This window comes from Lepidochelys kempii, chromosome 3 (assembly GCF_965140285.1).
Source record: "Lepidochelys kempii isolate rLepKem1 chromosome 3, rLepKem1.hap1, whole genome shotgun sequence".
Taxonomy (NCBI): Eukaryota; Metazoa; Chordata; order Testudines; family Cheloniidae; genus Lepidochelys; species Lepidochelys kempii.
The window spans coordinates 3,698,464-3,719,351 of NC_136382.1; the positions used below are offsets into that span (position 1 = coordinate 3,698,464).

General features: G+C 48.4%; 1 pseudogene; it reads left to right on the forward strand.

The window, feature by feature from the left end:
* The first annotated feature begins 9,873 nt into the window (after positions 1 to 9,873).
* Positions 9,874 to 19,955, forward strand: LOC144930375 (uncharacterized; annotated as a pseudogene).
* Positions 19,956 to 20,888: the final 933 nt, after the last annotated feature.

Sequence of the window (20,888 nt, forward strand, 5' to 3'; positions counted from 1 at the left end):
AGCCCTGCACCGCTTCCTGAAGCGGCTGGCATCACGTCCCTGTGGCCAGGGAGGGGCAGAGGACAGTTTGTGTGTTGCCCTGGTTTCCAGGCATCACCCCTCCCGCTCCCACCCCCCCCGCAGCTCCTGTTGGCCGGGAACGGGGAACCGTGGCCAATGGGAGCTTCGGGGAGGTACCTGGAGGAGCGGCAAGCAGCGCACGGAGCCCTGTGGCTCCCCGCCAGGAGCCGCAGGGACATGGTTCCAGCTGCTTCCCGGAGCGGCGTGGGGACAGAGCCAGGGCGGGCAGGCAGGGAGTCTGCCCTGGCCCTGGTGCACAGTGCTGCCACCCCAGAGCCACTCTAGGTAAGCAATGCCGGGGCAGAGCCCGAACCCCTCCTGCACCCCAACTCCCTGCCCTGAGCCCCCTGCTGCACCCTGACCTCCTGCCGCACCCCTCACCACAGCCCAACCCCCTGCCCTGAGCCCCCTGCCGCACCTTGCACCTCAACTCCCTGCCCTGAGCCCCTGCCACACCCTGCACCCCTCCTGCACCCTCTGGGGGCAGGGGGGGCGGAGTTGGGGTGGGGACTTAGGGGAAGGGGTTGGAATGGGGGCAGGGAAGGGGTGGGAAGAGGCGGGGCGGGGTTAGGGCCTTATGGAAGGGGTGGAGTGGGGACGGGGCTGGGGGCAGCGATGGGGGGTTTCAGTGATGCGGCCCTCGGGCCAATGAACGAGTCCTCATGTGGCCCTCGTGGTCATTTGAGTTTCAGACCCTTGGACTAGATGACCTCCTGATGGTTCTTCCAACCCTAAACTTCTATGATTCTATGAAAACTTAGCCTTACTCAGAAATATTGCTATGGAAATGTAAGAAAGTTGTAAGAGACAAGAGTCTGAAACCCAGTAACACTACTTAGTTGTTCTCTGACTGCAGAGGTGTTAACAGGGCATTGCACATGAAATGATCTTTAACAATATGTTGTGACTACTTCCATTAAAGAAATCCATTCCACCTTGGTTTAGGAGAGAGACCGCGGATTGACCAATAAGAATCTGGCGTTGCAGGTCCCCATAGTGCAGTCTATATTTGCTTCTCCATTGTCAGTGCAGGTTTTATTTTGGTGAGTTTTTCCTGCACAGATGCAGGAATGTGGCCTTGCGCAGCCAAAAGTTCTGCGGCCACTGCTCATGAGCCCAAGCCTTCATTGTTGCAGGAGATTTTTGCCCTGGGGAAGGATGTAAGATGACACCAGATAGTACACTTACTGGATATTTGTGAATCCGCTTCTACACGCAAGCAATGACGTGTGAACATGGGACACTGAGGGCTGGATTCACAGGCAAGATAAGTGCAGCAAAAAGCAGTCCTCATTGGTGGATCAAATGCAAAGGAATTGTTGAAAACAGGACAGGAAACCAGTCATACCGGAAGTCACATGACCCAACAAAATAAACTTGTGCTATAAAAAGCTTCTGGTCAATCTGTTCCGCTCCAGCTTTCTTTTCTCTCTCTGCAGCAGTTTGTCTTTGGTTTCTTCATGCACCGCTACAGACTAGGGACCGAATGGCTTGGCAGCAGTTCGGCAGAAAAGGACCTAGGGGTGACAGTGGACGAGAAGCTGGATATGAGTCAGCAGTGTGCCCTTGTTGCCAAGAAGGCCAATGGCATTTTGGGGTGGATAAGTAGGGGCATTGCCAGCAGATTGAGGGACGTGATCGTTCCCCTCTATTCGACATTGGTGAGGCCTCATCTGGAGTACTGTGTCCAGTTTTGGGCCCCACACTACAAGAAGGATGTGGAAAAATTGGAAAGAGTCCAGCAGAGGGCAACAAAAGTGATTAGGAGACTGGAACACATGACTTGTGAGGAGAGGCTGAGGGAACTGGAATTGTTTAGTCTGCAGAAGAGAAGAATGAGGGGGGATTTGATAGCTGCTTTCAACTACCTGAGAGGTGGTTCCAGAGAGGATGGATCTAGACTTTTCTCAGTGGTGGCAGATGACAGAGCAAGGAGTAATGGTCTCAAGTTGCAGTGGGGGAGGTTTAGGTTGGATATTAGGAAAAACTTTTTCACTAGGAGGGTGGTGAAGTACTGGAATGCGTTACCTAGGGAGGTGGTGGAATCGCCTTCCTTAGATATTTTTAAGGTCCGTCTTGACAAAGCCCTGGCTGGGATGATTTAATTGGGGATTGGTCCTGCTTTGAGCAGGGGGTTGGACTAGATGAGCTCCTGAGGTCCCTTCCAACCCTGAGATTCTATGATTCTCTTGCTGTCTCTTCCTGCACGGCTCCCTTCTTCTCAGATGCAGCTTCTGGACTCCAAAATTGGTGCTGCCGGCAGCTGGCCTTTTCTCTCTCTCTCTGTACCTTCCTATAGCTGCGGTTACCTCACTCGCATGTGCGCCATCTTGACCATTACCTCAGCATTCTGATTGACAAGTCTGACCTTTAAAACAACGTGTGACTGGTATGAGTGGTTCTGACCAGCAAGAGGCTTAACTAGTGACCTGTCACCCCTTCCTTTACTGCAAATGCTCAGGAGTATTATACTGTTGGCTGTCAGGTCTTTGCCTGGGCATGTTCGAAACTGAAAGTGGTCTTTTAAAGCTTTTTAGCTCTGTGCATATGCGCACAGCAGAGGATTGCGCAACTGAGAGCCAATCATGCTCTCCAGTGGGAAATTATCGTTCGGTCTTTGCCAAGGGTTGCCAAGTCTCACAAGATAATAAAGCTGCACTGCCTTTCAAAACAAGCCAGTCCCATTTCAGTTGGTACCCTGTCTGCCCCGCCAGGTGAGACTCGGTGGGGAACCTTCTTCTCGTCCCCTTACTCCAGCATCGCTTGTTCTGGACCAAACAATCAGTGCTCCTCCGGCGATACCAGGCTTTTAAAAATACAAGAACATAGACGGTACCAAACAGCAATCCTTACCTATTTTGTGAAAATACTCTGACCCGTAGCTGAATTTTAATGCACTATTCCATAAACATAACGTCTATTAAATGTTTCAGTAAAGAATCTCTCTAAAAATCATACTTGCCAAAGAAAATCCTGTACAAGCTTATGTTTAGACAGACTTTGATGGCTAACTGGGTCTTTAGGGAATCCATTTTAGCAAACAAGGTAGAGTACCAATCTTTAATATTCATTTCACATACCCTGGCCACCCCGCCAGGCAAGCCTCCCCCATCACTGCCCTTGGACTTTTCCCCCTTGCATGCTTGCACCGGGGTGTGCAGGAACCGCTTTGGCCTGGTGAATCATGAAGAGCTGGGCCGGGAAGGGAAAAGCAAACTATGGGAGATCAGCGAGGATGCGTAGAGTGATGGGACGCCAACTTCAGTTAAAGGACTTCCTCGTTCTCTTCATCATCTGTTGCCTCACTGTGGTACATTCCCGTGTGAAACGGTTGAAGCATATCCTGGGTTGGAACAAAATCCTTACAGTACGGCCCCAGGCTTCTTAACTGGTACCGGATATGCAGTATGCTGCTCAGAGTCTTGTGACCCATCCTGTTCCGGTGCTTGGACTTCACTATGTGCATCTGAGAGAACACTCGTTCCACATCAGCACTACTCAGAGGCATGACAAGTAGGGAAGGCACAAACAGGGCTAGCTCTTTAAAGCACCGTTTACTGCTGCTGGCTTCAAAATTGTAAACCTCCACCCAGAACTGCTCTCTGTGTGTTTGTCCTCCATTTCTGGCAGCTGATGGCTTGATACTGGTTATCAAAGGCCCCCAAGTGACCTTTGAAAATTTTCATCATGGAGATGTTCACTGCTTGAGGTTTTGCCAACGGATGGACTGAACACTGACATAGAGTTCCACAGATTAATATTTGCTGGTAGTCTCGACTGCACTTGTTTAGCAGCTTCAAGAAGGAAGTCTCGGCATCTAGTCTTTGTAGTCTCTTCAACAGCTTTGTCAACCTTTGCATCTCCTAAAGCGATAGTGAACATGGCGCCGAAGTTAACCGCACACAGCAGCAGGTGGCTGGCTGGGTCACTCAAATCGACTTCAAGGAGTTTAGCGTCCGATACAGCGATCCTTGTGGAAACAATACTCCAGATAAAAGAGTACGAAAGAAAGACTGGAGGGTGTCCAGCATCTTGAAGGCATTACCACCAGATTACAGTTGGAACAGTTTGTTGATTCTGGAGCAGGGGTCGGCAGCCTTTCAGAAGCGGTGTGCCAAGTCTTCATTTATTCACTGTAATTTAAGGTTTCACGTGCCAGTGATACATTTTAACCTTTTTAGAAGGTCTCTCTCTATAAACTACTGTTGTATGTAAAGTAAACAGGGCTTTGGAGCTGTGCTCCAGCTCCAGGCAAAAACCTGCAGCTCCACTGCTCCGGGCTCCAGCTCCGGGCTCTGCTCCAAAGCCCTGAAAGTAAACAAAGTTTTTAAAATATTTAAGAAGCTTCATTTAAAATTAAATTAAAATGCAGATCTTATCAGTTTAGTGTGATCCTTGCCCTTGCTTTTCCTTGCTGAGTTTTCTAGTGTCTGGCACATGTTTGGATACCTTAAGCTGCACACAGGCTTCTGAGTGATCCGTTGTTAACCGGCTCCAAGAGGGACAGAGGACAGATTTCATGTGTGAAAATACCTGTTCACACAGGTATGTGGATCCAAATGCTGAAAGCATTGCAAACGCAATTTTCTTCAAACAGTTAAATTTCACTGGCAGGGACGTCCAGCAGGTCAGAATAGAGGCCCCATGATCTCTCTCGGTAGCTTCACATGCACTCTGTCCACAATTCTGAGCTCTTTAACTGAATGAGCTGCATTTTGAAATCTTCAGCACCCATCCACTGAAATAAAGTCGCTTTCGTTGAACTTTTCAGGTTAAATTAGAAAAGAAAGCATTGGGCCAAATCGCTGGAAATCTTGAAATCTGTCAGAAAATTCTGATTCCAGTTCTTGCACGTACATTCTAATCTCATCGACACGGACAGTGCAACGTGTCGACAGCACTTTTATGTGTTGGAAGTAGCGGAGAATTGAAGTTCGAATATCCCAAGAAAAAACTGCTAATTTTACAACAAATGCCTTCCAGGCTTCATAAAGATCCAGAACCGTTTGCCCTGCACCCTGGAGACAGAGGTTGAGTTCGTTTAGGTGAGCAGTGATGTCAGTTAGAAACATGAGCTTACACAGCCATTTGTCATCATCCAGTTCGGGGTAGTTTTGTCCCTTTTCTGACAAAAAAGCCTTGATTGCATCAAAACAGTTTACAAAGTGCACCAAAATCTTGCCATGACTTAGCCACCGACTGTTGCTGTGAAGTGGAATGTCATTATCAGCACTGTCCATCTTTTCTAGGTGTGCTTGAAACTGTCTGGGAGTCAAAGCAGATCAAGCAACAAGGAAATTCACAGTTTGCACCACTGTATTCATTACATTATTAAGCTCTGAATTAGAAATTTTAGCACACAGGTTTTCTTGATGGATGTATACAGTGAAATTTGACTGTCAGGCAGCCAATTTGATCTTCAGGTAACTTTACAAATCCCTTCTGTCACCCCACCATGGCCGGAGCACCATCTGTTGTCACACAAAATATTTTTCTGATGTCAACTCCTTGTTCTTCAAAATGGTTTACAAAACTTTCCACTATATCTTCCCCCTTTGTTGTGCCAGGCAGGGGTTTTAAGCAATAAAGTTCCTCTTAGATTTCATCGGAAGCACAATGTAACCTTTCTGCCTTTTTAAGGTAGGGGTGCTGAGTTGCGCCCCCTCTTGCCCCTGTCTTGACCCCTCACTGCTAGGGCCAGTGGCCCAGAGCTGGGGGTGGCTGCAGAGCTCCGGGCTGAGGCCAGGAGCAGAGCCCCTGGCTGGTATCCCAGGCCGGCAGCGGGCTAAGCAGGCCTGGCGGCCAGGACTCCAGGCCAGCAGCGGGGCTGAGCAGGGCTGGCGGGGCGGCCGGGACCCTGGCTGGCAAGGGGCCGGTGGCCGGGACCCTAGACCAGCAGCAGAGTGCCACGGAAAATCAGCTTGCGTGCCACCTTTGGCACGTGTGCCATAGGTTGCTAACTCCTGTTCTAGAGAATTCCTGCAGAATTGGTGTTAGAAACTGTAAATACAATTTATTCACAGGCCTGGGCGCCAGGTTTGTATCATATTTGGTGGTGCCCAGAACAGGGCCAAGTCCTGCCCCCCACACCTTCCTTGTAAACCTATATGTATTTTTTTAAATAATGTAAGAACGGACTGGAAACAGTAAGTGTGTAACAGTTTCTCTATATTGCACAATATCACTATCATAAGAAAACTTTATTTAACTAAGAATATCAACTGAAAGGGGAACTGTCAGGGTGGAGGGAGGTTACCAGTGGAGTTCCTCAGGGATCGGTTTTGGGACCAATCTTAGTTAATCTTTTTATTACTGACCTCGGCACAAAAAGTGGGAGTGTGCTAATAAAGTTTGTGGATGATACAAAGCTGGGAGGTATTGCCAATTTAGAGAAGGACCAGGAGATCATACAGGAGGATCTGGATGATCTTGTAAACTGGAGTAATAGTAATAGGATGAAATTTAATAGTGAGAAGTGTAAGGTCATGCATTTAGGGATTAAATAACAAGAATTTTTGTTATAAACCGGGGACTCGTCAGTTGGAAGTAACAGAGGAGGAGAAGGACTTCGGAGTATTGGTTTATCACAGGATGACTATGAGCCGCCAATGTGATATTGTAGGCATATTTCTAATATTTGTAATTCTGTTTATAATATTTGTAACTGTCCTATTTGAAATAATTGTAATTCTGCAGTATTGATTTGCGGCTCTCCATAGGTGTTGACGGTGTCTGTGTTAAAGCTTGCAAACCGTCAATTGACTCTAAGTACCTTGTAAGTCGTTAATTAACTCTAAGTGGTACTATGTGATTAAGATGGACACTTGCAAACCTAAACCGCTCAATTAACTCTACTCTCTCTCTAAACTGATATTTTTGTTTGTAAACTGATACCTTGTTACTGAGATTGACACTTATAAACCTAAACCGCTCAATTGACTCTACTCTCTCTGAGTTGATACTTTCTCTTGCTTGTTATTGAGATTGACGCTTATGAACGTAAACCACTCAATTAACTTTACTTTCTCAAATGGATCTGCTCAATTGACTGTACTCTGTAAACTGATACTTTGAAATGGAGATTGACGTGTTTTTTGTAACAACCGCGGAAAGCCGTTAATTGGCACGACGCTCATAGAAATATCACATCAAGACTCCCACCCCCTATAGTTTGTATCAGGAATGTTAAAAAAGAATGTTAAAAGACAGGGAGTCACAAATAATATAACACCTCTTTATTAGAAAGATTAAAGGAATGTTAAGAGACAGGGAGTTTCAAATAAATAACAATACTCAGTGAAATGATAAATGTGTTTTTATCAAAAGTAAAGAATGTATGTGAATGAATTATTGGTTTTGAATAATCAGGGAAGTGCTAGCCTAGGAATTTGGTGTCAATCGGCTGAAGAAGGCGCCAGGTGGAAACAACCAGAGAACCCCCGGAGGGCAAACTGGAATCCACCCGAACGATTCAAAGGATGAAGAAAGCTGATGAACACCTGACAGCTGTCCTGGAGCCGTCATGACTAACAATGTGATGAAGCAATTTCCATGGACTGGCATAGGCATAAATTCCTATAAAAATGGACTCTAAGAACTGAGAACTTTGAGTCTCCAGTTCATAGAATATAGAATCTCAGGGTTGGAAGGGACCTCAGGAGGTCATCTAGTCCAACCCCCTGCTCAAAGCAGGACCAATCCCCAATTTTTGCCCCAGATCCCAAATGGATTGAACTCACAACCCTGGGTTTAGCAGGCCAATGCTCAAACCACTGAGCTATCCCTCCCCCCCCCAAAATATTATAAATATTGAGATTGGCCTAGAATCATAGAATCTCAGGGTTGGAAGGGACCTCAGGAGGTCATCTAGTCCAACCCCCTGCTCAAAGCAGGACCAATCCCCACTTTTTGCCCCATAGCCCTAAATGGCCCCCTCAAGGATTGAACTCACAACCCTGGGTTTAGCAGGCGAAAGCTCAAACCACTAAGCTATCCCTCCCACCCAGTTCTGCCACCACCCTCCAGGAGCATCGGATGAGCATCTAACACGGACTCGGCTCCACTCTCGTCTACAGGCTACCAGGCCAGTACTCTGTCATGAGCAACTTCTAGGCTGCTAACTATAACCCCTATGTAGAACTTGTATGAATGAATGTGTATATCTATAGATAAGTAAGGAATAAGTAGTGACACGACAGTGTGAGTTTTTTATATATATATTTTTATTATATTTACAATAAATGTGGCATTTTGCCTTGTCCCTTTAATGAGATCCTGCTGGTTTTTATTTTCTTGGTATAACAATGTGGCAGTGAAAAAAGCGAATGAGGTCTTGGGATGCATCAGGCGAGGTATTTCCAGTGGAGATAAGGAGGTTTTAGTACCGTTATACAAGGCAGTGGTGAGACCTCATCTGGAATACTGTGTGCAGTTCTCGTCTCCCATGTTTAAGAAGGATGAATTCAGACTGGAACTGGAACAGAGAAGGGCAACTAGGATGATCCGAGGAATGGAAAACTTGTCTTATGAAAGGAGACTCAAGGAGCTTGGCTTGTTTAGCCTAACCAAAAGAAGGCTGAGGGGAGATATGATTGCTCTCTACAAATATATCAGAGGGATAAATACCAGGGAGGGAGAGGAATTATTCAAGCTCAGTACCAATGTGGACACAAGAACAAATGGATATAAACTGGCCATCAGGAAGTTTAGACTTGAAATTAGACGAATTATTAAATTAGATGGTTTCTAACCATCCGAGGAATGTAGTTCTGGAATAGCCTTTGAAGGGGAGCAGTGAGGGCAAAAGACATATCTGGTTTCAGGACTAAGCTTGATAAGTTTATGGAGGGGATGGTATTACGGGATAGCCTAATTTTGGCAATTAATTGCCGTTTGACTATTAGTGGTAAAAATGCCGAGTGACCTGTGATGGGATGTTAGATGGGGTGGGATCTGAGTTACCCAGGAAAGAATTCTCTATAGTATCTAGCTCGTGAGTCTTGCCCACATGTTCAGGGTTTAGCTGATCGCCATATTTGGGGTCGGGAAGGAATTTTCCTCCAGGGCAGATTGGCAGAGGCCCTGCGGGTTTTTCGCCTTCCTCTGCAGCGTGGGGCATGGGGTCACTTGCTGGAGGATTCTCTGCACCTTGAAGTCTTTAAACCACGATTTGAGGACTTCAGTTGCTCAGATATAGGTTAGGGGTTTATTACAGGAGTGGGTGGGTGAGATTCTGTGGCCTGTGTTGTGCAGGAGGTCAGACTAGGCGATCATAATGGTCCCTTCTGACCTTAAAGTCTATGACTGTATTGTTCCTGTCTATACATGATAATGACCCAGCTCTTTTGAATATGGAAACAACCAAGCACTCTTGGATCAATAACCCTCAAAAGCAAATATTTTCTAAAATTAAAACAAAATATAGCCCCTTCTTTTGCGATGTTCTTCTAAGGCCTGGTCTACACTACGAGTTTATGTTGGTTTTAGCAGCGTTAAATCCGAATTAACCCTGCACCCGTCCACACAACGAAGCCATTTTTTCGACATAAAGGGCTCTTAAAACAGATTTCTGTACTCCTCCTCAATGAGGGGATTAGCGCTGAAATCGACATTGCCGTTTTGAATTAGGGTTAGTGTGGACGCAATTCGAAGGTATGCAAGATAGCTATTGGCCTCCAGGAGCTATCCCACATTGTGACCGCTCTGGACAGCACCCCAAACTTGGATGCACTGGCCAGGTGTACAGGAAAAGCCCCGGGAACTTTTGAATCTCATTTCCTGTTTAGCCAGGCGAGCTCATCAGCACAGGTCACCATGCAGTCCCAGAATCGAAAAAGAGCTCCAGCGTGGACCGAACGGGAGGTACTGTATCTGATCGCTGTATGAGGAGAGGAATCCGTGCTATCGAACTACGTTCCAAAAGATGAAATGCCAAAACATTTCAAAAAATCTCCGAGGCCATGAGGGACAGAAGCTACAGCAGGGCCGCATCACAGTGCCGAGTGAAACCTAAGGAGCTCAGACAAGCGTACCAGAAAACCAAAGAATCAAACGGACGCTCCGGGATAGAGCCCCAGACATACTGCTTCTACGCTGAGTTGCATATGATTCTAGGGGGGGCGGCCACCACTACCCCACCCCCGTCTGTGGACTCCGATGATGGGGTACTCTCCGCCATGCCTGAGGATTTTGAAGATGGGGAAGATGAGGAGGATTAGGACGAGCTTGGGGAGAGCACACAGTACACCGTTCTCCCTGACTGCCAGGATCTTTTTATCACCCTGACTGAAATACCCTCCCAACCCAACGAAGCCGGAGAAGGGACCTCTGGTGAGTGTACCTTTTTAAATATAATACATGTTATAAAAGCAAGTGTTTTTTAATGATTAAGTAGCCCTGAGGTCTTGGGATATATTTGTGGCCATTAATACTACTGGAAAAGTCTGTTAACGTGTCTGGGAATGGAGCGGAAATCCTCCAGCGACATCTCCATGAAGCTCTCCTGGAGGTACTCTAAAAGGCTTTGCAGAAGGTTTCTGGGGAGAGCAGCCTTATTCCGTCCTCCATGGTAGGACACTTTACCACGCCATGCTAGTAGCAAGTAATCTGATATCATTGCATGAGAAGGCCTGGCAGCATATGGTCCCGGTGTTTGCTGGCATTCAAGCAACATCCGTTCTTTCTCTCTCTGTATTTTCCTCAGGAGAGTGATATCATTCATGGTAACCTGGTTGAAATAGGGGAATTTGATTAAGGGGACATTCAGAGGTGCCCGTTCCTACTAAGCTGTTTGCCTGTGGCTGAAAAGAAATCTTCTCTGCAGTTAGCCATGCTGCGGGCAGTGGGGGGGTGGGTGGGCATTGGCCCTGAGCTGTTCGCGTTTGGCTAGCAGGGATCTTCCCTGATACCAACGAGGTGGTGGGGGGAGGGGAAGAGCGATCATCCCAGAGAATTGGATGGAGGGGGGTAGTTTGGTTTCTGCTGCTGCACGTTAACAGGAAAACTGCAGCTGTAAATGGCCAACTCAACGGGCTTTGCTTGGTATGGGAGAGGAGGGTGCTGCTGTTATGAAGGTTGCAGAAGCTGAAAGACTATGGCTTACCTTGGCCGCCTGCAAGCCAAATTCTGTTGCCTGGCCCTGCATGCGTGATCTCTAACACCAAAGCTGTAGGCACTCAATATAAGATGCAAAATCACATGTGCTATGTAATGTGAATAGTGTTGTTCACCGTGAAAGAGTATAGCCATTGTTCTGTAAAATGTATCTTTTTAAACACTTCACTCCCTTTTTTTCCTCCCACAGCTGCAAATGTTTCAAGCCTCCCTCCTCCGTCCCAAAGGCTCTCTCAGATAAGGCGGCAAAAAAAACGCACGCGCGATGACATGTTCTCTGAGCTCATGCAGTCGTCCGGCACTGACAGAGCTCAGCAGAATGTGTGGAGGGACACAGTAGCAGAGTACAGGATGGTGGCCAATGAACGTGAGGAGAGGTGGTGGCAGGAAGATCAGAGGAGGCATGAGGCAATGCTGTGGCTACTGCGGGATCAAACGGACATGCTCTGGCGTCTGGTGGAGGTTCATGAACGGCAGCAGGATCACAGACTGCTGCTGCAGCCCCTGTTTAACCACACTCCCTCCTCCCCAAGCTCAATAGCCTCCTCACCCAGATGCCCAAGAACGCGGGGTGGGGGGAGGCTCCAGGCACCCAACCACTCCACCCCAGAAGGCTGGCATTCAACAAGTTTTAAAGTGATCTTTTCCTTCCCTCTTACCCTCCTAACCTCCTTCCACACCCCACCCAGGCTACCTTGTGAGTTATCTCCCTATTTTTATACATCAATTATTAAAAAATACATGTTTTTTAAACGATAGTGACTTTATTTCCTTTGCAAGCAAGCTGTGATCGAAGGGGGGAGGGCGGGTGGCTTACAGGGAATTTAGAGGCAACCAAGGAGGCGGGTTTTCATCAAGGAGAAACAAAACAGAAATGTCACACAGTACCCTGGCCAGTCATGAAACTGGTTTTCAGAGCTTCTCTGATGTGCAGTGCTTCCTGCTGTGCTCTTCTAACCACCCTCGTGTCTGGCTGCACATATTCAGCGGCCAAGCGATTTGCATCAACCTCCCACTCCGCCATAAACGTCTCCCCCTTACTCTGGCAGAGATTGTGGAGCACACAGCAAGCAGCAATAACAATGGGAATATTGTTTTCGCTGAGGTCTGAGCGAGTCAGTAAACTGCGCCAGCGCGCCTTTAAACGTCCAAATGCACATTCTACCACCATTCTGCACTTGCTCAGCCTGTAGTTGAACAGCTCCTGACTACTGTCCAGGCTGCCTGTGTACGGCTTCATGAGTCATGGCATTAAGGGATAGGCTGGGTCCCCAAGGATAACTATAGGCATTTCAACGTCCCCAACAGTTATTTTCTGGTCTGGGCAGTAAATCCCTTCCTGCAGCCGTTTAAACAGACCAGAGTTCCTGAAGACGTGAGCGTCATGAACCTTTCCCGGCAATCCGACGTTCATGTTGGTGAAACGTCCCTTGTGATCCACCAGTGCTTGCAGCACCCACTGAAAAGTACCCCTTGCGGTTTATGTACTGGCTGCCCTGGTGGTCCGGTCTCAAGATAGGGATATGCGTTCCATTTATAGCGCCACCACGGTTAGGGAATCCCATTGCAGCAAAGCCATCCACTATGACCTGCACATTTCCCAAAGTCGCTACCTTTGATAGTAGCAGCTCAATGATTGTGTTGGCTACTTGCATCACAGCAACCCCCACAGTAGATTTGCCAACTCCAATTTGATTACCGACTGACGGGTAGCTGTCTGGTGTTGCAAGCTTCCTCAGGGCTATTGCCACTCGCTTGTGAACTGTGAGGGCTGCTCTCAGCTTGGTATCCTTGCGCTTCAGGGCAGGGGAAAGCAAGTCACAAAGTTCCATGAAAGTGCTCTTATGCATGCGAAAGTTTCGGAGCCACTGGGAATCATCCCAGACCCGCAACATTATGCAGTCCCACCAGTCTGTGCTTGTTTCCCAGGCCCAGAATCGGCGTTCCACATCATGAGCCTGTCTCCAAATTGCGGGGGAACGCGGTTTTAGAGAAAAGTGTGTTCATGTCCTCATCACCGCGCTTCCATTGCCTCCTCGCCTGGTTTTTCAGGTGCTGGTTCTGCATAATCTGCACGGTAATGCGCAAGGTGTTTACAGTGGTCATAACTGCTGCGGTGAGCTGAACGGGCTCCATGCTTTCTGTGCTATGGCGTCTGCTCCTCCTCGGGCAATCCAGGGAAAAGGGCGCGAAACGATTGTTTGCCGTTGCTCTGACGGCGGGAGAGGCGACCGACAACATGGCTTACAGGGTTGCCTTACAGGGAATTAAAATCAACAAAGGGGGTGGCTTTGCGAGAAACAGAATGGACCCATCAAGGATAGAATTCTAAACCTCAAGGATAGAACTCAAAACTGGGTTTAGCAGGCCGTTGATTTCACGGAGGGATGGAGGAAGGGAGGAGAAAATGAATACAAAACAAATCTGGTCTATTTCTTGTTTTGATCCACTTCATGCATCTTTATACATCTTGCTGGCAGCAGACTGTGCTGTACGTCCGCTAGCCATCGTTATCTCCTGGGTTCTCAGCAGAAGACAGTTCAGTATGACTGCTGGCCATTGTCTTCTCCTGACTGCTCATTAAAAGTCGGTGCACTAGGACTGCCGATAGGACTGAATCGCCATGAGACGAAACTTAAAAGGGTAATGACCTGGCTGAGCCACTCCCATGTTTGCCCAGGCACCCCTGACCTCATCGAGGTCGGTTAAAAGAGCACCCTGGACTACGTTAATGTTAGCTACCAGTCATACCGCACTGTCTGCTGCCAAAAGGCAATGAGCTGCTGCTGTGTAGCAATGCAGTACCGCGTCTGCCAGCACCCAGGAGACATATGGTGACGGTTAGCTGAGCGGGCTCCATGCTTGCCGTGGTATGGTATCTGCACAGGGAACCCAGAAAAAAAGGCGTGCCGTTGCTTTCATGGAGGGAGGGAGGGAGGGAGGGAGGGAAGGGGGGGCCTGACAATATGTACCCAGAATTGCCCGCAACAATGTTTTAGCCCCATCAGGCATTGGGATTTCTACCCAGACTTCAAATGGGCAGCGGAGACTGCAGGAACTGTGGGATAGCCACCCACAGTGCAACGCTCCAATAGTGGACGGTTGCTTCAGTACTGTGGACACACTCCGCCGACTACATGCACTTGGAGCATTTGTGTGGGGACACACACAATCGACTGTATAAAAACGATTTCTACAAAACCGACTTCTATAAATTCCACCTAAGTTCGTAGTGTAGACAAGGCCTTTTAGTTTTCAGGTAAAATGACACAGTTCTGTGCCTGGCTGCACTGACTGTGCAAATACTGGATTTAAATAATTAAACTAGCATTTAAGTGCAAAACAACCAGGAGCATTAACAGTATTTAGAGCAGCAACAAAGACAGACCATGAAATGAATTATATGATATACAATAATGAATGGCAGTTATAGCCCCATAAATAAAAAGAATAAAAGCAATAAATAAAATGAATAATATGTGAATAAATTAAATGATCGACTGCATATAAACGTGGCATATGATCAGATACAGCTTGAAAGTGTACACCAAAAGAATTTAACTTGCATGCAGACAAAATTTTAACTCCAAAATGCACACTAATATTATAAAGCACATGAATAAAGCTCGTATATTTCAGCAGAAATACAATTTAGCACTCGGGGCAGCAAACACTTTTCATCGTTGTTCGGTTCTTGAGATTTGCAATATCCAATTCAGAGGTAGAGTTCTTATGAGTGTGCAGAAAGGTCAAGTGATCTATACGTTCTTGGCTCATTGTCGTTCGCAAACAAACTTTCAGTCTGCACAGGCACCGGAGTGATGGCTCAGCGGTGCCGGTTGTAGTCGGAATTCTGTAAAACAATTTCAGGGGAATCGTAACTTCTCACAACGTGTCACTCAGGCCTTCGGTTTTTTTTCAGAAATTGCTTCACTTCACTCACCCAATTAAGCTGGCCATTTCTCGATCTGCAAATATCACTCAGCATTTCTAAATGAAGAGAGAGCCTCTCCGTGTTAATGTCACCATGGAAAGCTTCACTTATTGGGACGATGTCCTGTGTCGAGCCGTTTACTCCATTAGTTACATGCTTCTCCAATTCTATGGCGAATGTACAGCTGTCAGTTGAAAACCTCTGTTCAGTGGCAGCTTTGCAAGCATCAATGATCCCGACATACATTTGATGAAAATACTCTTTGGGGTCACTGTAGGTGTGAGAACGGCTTCCGTGGTCGAGCCGTCTCCGTGGCTTGCGTTTTCTTGGGAGTGTAGGATCATCCAAATAAAGATTTCTTGCCTTCTCTACTCTACCACGGTGTCGGTGAGCTGAGCTGAGTGCACTGCACGCTTGCCGTGGTCTGGCATCTGCACGAAGAAAAGGCATGAAACGATTGTCTGCCGTTGCTTGCACGGAGGGAGGGGCGACTGATGACATGTACACAAAACCACCTGCGACAATGTTTTTGCCCCATCAAGCATTGGGAGCTTAACCCAGAATTCCAGTGGGCAGCAGAGACTGCGGGAACTGTGGAATAGCTACCGATAGTGCACCGATCTGTAAGTCGATGCTAACCAGGATAGTGAGGATGCACGCCGCCGACTTAATGCGCTTAGTGTGGACATACGCAATCGACTGTATAAAATCGACTTCTAAAAATCAATTTCTATAATATCGACCTAATTTCGTAGTGTAGACATACTCTGAGAATGTTTCTCCATCAATTGATATAGAAATTCACGCGCGCTGCACATCAGAAGTTTCACATGATAGAGAAGAAAACTCAATTTTTGTTTTTACCCCTCTAATTGGAAGAAAATAGCTCACGAGAACAGGGAATAGCTTTTGGTCCTTTTGGTTTGATGCATCCATGCTAAGCGTGATAAACGAGCACTTCTCTACATCACACTGCAGTTCTTCTGTTGATAATGGAGCTAATACATTGCAGATTATTCCCTCAGATTTTGTGTGCGCAGACGAAAACTTGGGTTGGTAAAGTTTTTTAATCAATTGTGAGGTACAATCACTAGATCTGAAACTGTGTCCTTGGTGCACAGAATGGTAAGTAAACAGTCCCTCACTTGCATGTATTTGATCAGCTTCTGTGTTTTGCTTAACAAAAAATTCGGAAACACTTGAGTTGCACTTAGTTTGTTCGGCGCCCGAGTGTTTTTTTGTTTGGAGATGCTGAGTAATGTCATTACGGCTACCGTGAGCAATGGAAAACTCGGCTCCGCATGTCTGACCTATAACCTGACTGTTGTCAGCTACTGAAGTCTTTATTTCAAAGACATGAATTGTTTTTGTAGGTCATCAGTAAAAGAACATACACACTTCTCTGACATTTCTGGAGTAAAGATTGAACTAACTTCCCATGGCTGCAGTCTAGCCCTGTTTCAGGTTGCTCAGAGCAATTGCCACCACCGCTCCCTGTCGTAAATTTGACTGCAGAAGAATGTTCTTGTGAGCACAGTAAGATTTTGTAGTGTACATGGGTTGCAAAATCTTAATCTACCCCATGTTTACCTTTAGTTTTGTTTCAGAAAGAGAAGTCATTTGGAGAGGCAGGGGGGTAGGTAGGGATTGTGTGCGGGCAGGGGGTAGCTCAGGGTGCAGGCAGGGGGGCACCGAGGGGCTGTGTGCGGGCAGGGGGTAGCTCAGGGTGCAGGGAGAGGGGTCGCTAGGGGCTGTGTGCCAGGAGGGCTCTCCTGTGGTCCCTGTTCCCTGAGGGCTCTGCCAGCCCTGGAGCCGGGTCCCCCAACCCGGCAGCTCTTACCAGCTGCTTGAGCAAAGGGGCTGGGAGCTAGGAGCACCACGGCTGCCTGCTCCATGGCTCCAGCCAGAGGAGCAGCTACCCTGCATGCACAGCCTGGCACCAGCTTCTTGCCTCTGATCTGGTGGGTGGGGGGAGAGAAGGAGCAGTGTGTGTGTGTGCGGGGGGGTGGAGCTGCCCCCTGGACTTCCCTGCACTTGCAGTGCAGCTTTGGGGGTGAGCAATTCTGCCTGGGGGAGCACCAGGGATCCAAGATTTAGCCCTGGCTCTTGGCTTCAAGTCCCACCGCTCATGGCTTGGGTGGGGTCAAGGATCAGGGTTTCAGCCCCGGGATCTGGGCTTCAGCCGGCGGTGGGGGTGCTAGGGATGGGGATTCAGCCGGGGAGGCAGTGCTGGGGCTTCAACCCCGCAGCAGGCTGCAGGGATGGAGACTTCAATCTGAGGGGGTAGGGTTAGGAAAAACTTTTTCACTAGGAGGGTGGTGAAACACTGGAATGCGTTACCTAGGGAGGTGGTGGAATCTCCTTCCTTAGAAGTTTTTTTAAGGTCAGGCTTGACAAAGCCCTGGCTGGGATGATTTAGTTGGGGATTGGTCCTGCTTTGAGCAGGGGGTTGGACTAGATCCTGAGGTCCCTTCCAACCCTGAGATTCTATGATTCTATGGTGCAGGGGCTTCAGCGGGGGGTGGCGCCGGGGAAGGCCTTAGCCCCACATGCGGGAAGGGGCACCTGGACTCGGGGCTTCAGCCCCACAGCCTGAAAGGGCTGGCAGTGGTGAACCCCATTGAGAAACCCAGCTTTAGGTTTCACAGGGGGAGGGGTGACATACACCCCTTCCCTGCCCCCTACAACCCCTTACCCCTCTATCCCACAGGGCTGCCTCTCCTACCTGGCATTGTGCCTTCCCGCCTCTGCGCGCGGCCTGAGGATACCACGTGCTCACCCGCCAGCCAGCCGCAAACAGAAGGCAGCTGGTGCTGCGCAAACCACTGACAGACTGGCAGGGGGAGCGGAAAATATGGGACAACTTGCCCATTTTTTAAGAAGAGGCGGGGCCCTCGCAAGAGAGCTTAAATAAGGGACTGTCCCGTTAAAAACGAGACTGATGGTCACCCTCCCTCTGCCCACCCTTCTGCAAGGGGTGTGTGTGGGGGGGTCCTGCAAACTATTTCCCTGCACCAGCCCCCCATGTTTCAGTGTCTGGTACACAGGGCAGTGTCACCAAGCCATTCATTGTCCGTATGAAACTGTAGTTTGTAGAGACGTCACTCGAGCTTTCTGGGTAGCCTGTTGGAAAACGAGGCAGCCAGGCAGGCGTGCCAGCGTCTGGAGAGGGTGGACGGACCGAGCTGCGGGGGGGGGGGGGGGCAGCTGCTCCAGCCCGGTAACTGCTCCGAAGCTGGGGTGCCCCTCCTCCCCCACTGCCCTGCTCCATTGCCGTCTGCAGCCCCCGCGGCTCCTGCCTCCCCGCAGCCCCTGGAGCCGCCCCCGGCTTCTGTCTGCTGTGCAGGGGTGGGGGTGCTGATGTTGGGGTGTCCCCCTCCCCCCACCCGTGGACCCGGTCTCTGCTGAGCTGGGGTGGGGGTCAGGGGGAGCATGTCTGTGCTGGTGCCTCTGGGTCTGGGGTGGGGGCTCCTGAATGCCCTTAAAGAGACAGCGCGCTGACATGCTCGCTCAGGCGCACACACACTCCCCCCAAACAGGGCCGGTGCAAGGATCTTTTGTGCCCTAGGCGTGTACGGTAACCCCCACTGTTTCATGTTCTGTGTGTATATAAATCTCCCCACTGTATTTTCCATGGCATGCATCCGATGAAGTGAGCTGTAGCTCACGAAAGCTTATGCTCAAATAAACTGGTTAGTCTCTAAGGTGCCACAAGTCCTCCTTTTCTTTTTGTATAGTCTCTGTTAAGCTAGCTTCTGCTTCTTCAGGATACTTGTACTGTTTTTGAGGTGCAGGATCCGGTGCGGTGATAAGAACCTCTGCCGCAATTTTTCCACGCTCAATTTTACTGGTAGCCCAAACATCCTTGTGCTTTTAGGCTATTTCTAATATTTCTGCAGGCCATTTGAGCCATTTTATTTCTTCAGCAGCCTTGAAGGCAGCTAACAAATACCCAGCTTCAATAATAATCAGCTTCTTTACATAGTGTACTATAAAGTTCTGGAGGCATTTTCCATAATACTTTATTTACTAAATTGACTGTTACTTAGAGGTCTTTTAGTACCTCCATTCCTACAATACCATTATCATTTACCTCTATTAGACCAGTGGCTCTCAACCTTTCCAAACTCCTGTCCCCCTTTCAGGAGTCTGATTTGTCTTGTATACCCCAAGTTTCACCTCATTTAAAAACTACTTACGAATAAACTGCTTACGAATAAAAATAGAAAAGTGTCTCAGCACACTGTTCCTGGGAAATTGCTTTTACTTTCTCATTTTACCATATAATTATAAAATAAATCAGCTGGGATATAAATATTGTACTCACATTTCAGTGTATAGTGTATAGAGCAGTACAAACAAGTCACTGTCTGTATGACTTTTTAGTTTGTACTGACTTCAATAGTGCTTTTTATGTAGCCTGTTGTAAAACTAGGCAAATATCTAGATAAGGTGATGTACCCCCTGGACTACCTCTGTGGACCCCCAGGGGTACAAGTACCCCTGATTGAGAACCACTGTATTAGACCAAACTGCTCTATTCCTTGTTTTGTCCCTCTCCGAAATTGAATTGGAGGGCTAAATGGGACTTTGCTTTCTGCCTCATTAAATCCTTGCGACATTTTTGTTGTTGCAGATAGTCCAAACAAATTCTGGTTCTTAGTGCTAATTAATGAATACGTGGCACCTGTATCCACCATCTTTTGTCCCAATGCTCCCTTATTAAACTCCACATAAACTGTGGGTCTTCCCCAGGTATCTTGATCTAAATGTGTCATCAAACCAGCAGGATTTCGTGCTGATGCTGGGGAAACTGAGAGCGCCCAGCCTCCCTAATCTGAATCTTTAGGAGGTGCAGGAGCCCTAGGTACCGTCCCCTCATGACTTGCCAATTCTTGGAGCAGTTCTGTGGTAGGCAGCCGGTTCCCCTGATCCCTAGGCTCATATTGCAGCAATTCTCTCCACAGCCAATTCCTGCCTGGGTCAAAAGCTTTTCTCTGTTCATTGCGATAGGGGACAACATTGGTACCTTTCCCGTCCTCCTTATTTTGTCTGTCCCCTTTCTGTCTACCCCGCTGACCCCTTTTCCCTTTGGACCATCGCTCGAGATGGTCACTGCTGACGCCGTCTCAGGGTTTTTCTTTGGGGGTAGAGCTCGCTCTCTTTCTGTGTTTCGTAATCATGGGCGCCAACTCCGTGGGTGCTCAGGGACTGGGGGCAAACAGGGGTACAGGCAGCTTCTCTGGCTGCAGGGGGTGGGGGTGGGGCTGAGGCAGCTTCTCCGGCTGCAGGGGGCACAGAAAGTGCCCCCCTCCAAAAGCAGCCAAATTTCTGTGAGCATGGAGCTGCTCGGTGCTGCCTGGGTGGGGGCAGGTCTGTCCTTCCACACTGTGCCTCTCCCCCTGCATCTTTCTGGCTCACTCAGTCCCTCCCCCCTGCATGAGGGTCGCTGCCTCCTGCAGGGCTGGGGGGAAGTAGTGGGGAAGGGGGAAGCCATTTCTCTTCTCCCCCAGCCCCTTTGCTTTGGAGACCCACTGGATGGGTGAGGCCGGGGGGGGGGGGCAGCTCACTTTTATTTAAACCCTCACCATTCTCCAGCGAGGCAGAGGGATTGCAAGGCTAGAAGGGGCAGAGAGATGGTATCTGCCAGGATCTGAGCTTGCCTTCCAGCTCTCACTCTCGCTTCAGCCTCTGAGCATCCATGGAGTCGGCGCTTACGATGCTGAAAATTGCAAAACTGGCAGAACCCCCCACCACCACACACCTCGCTCTTAAGGCAGGA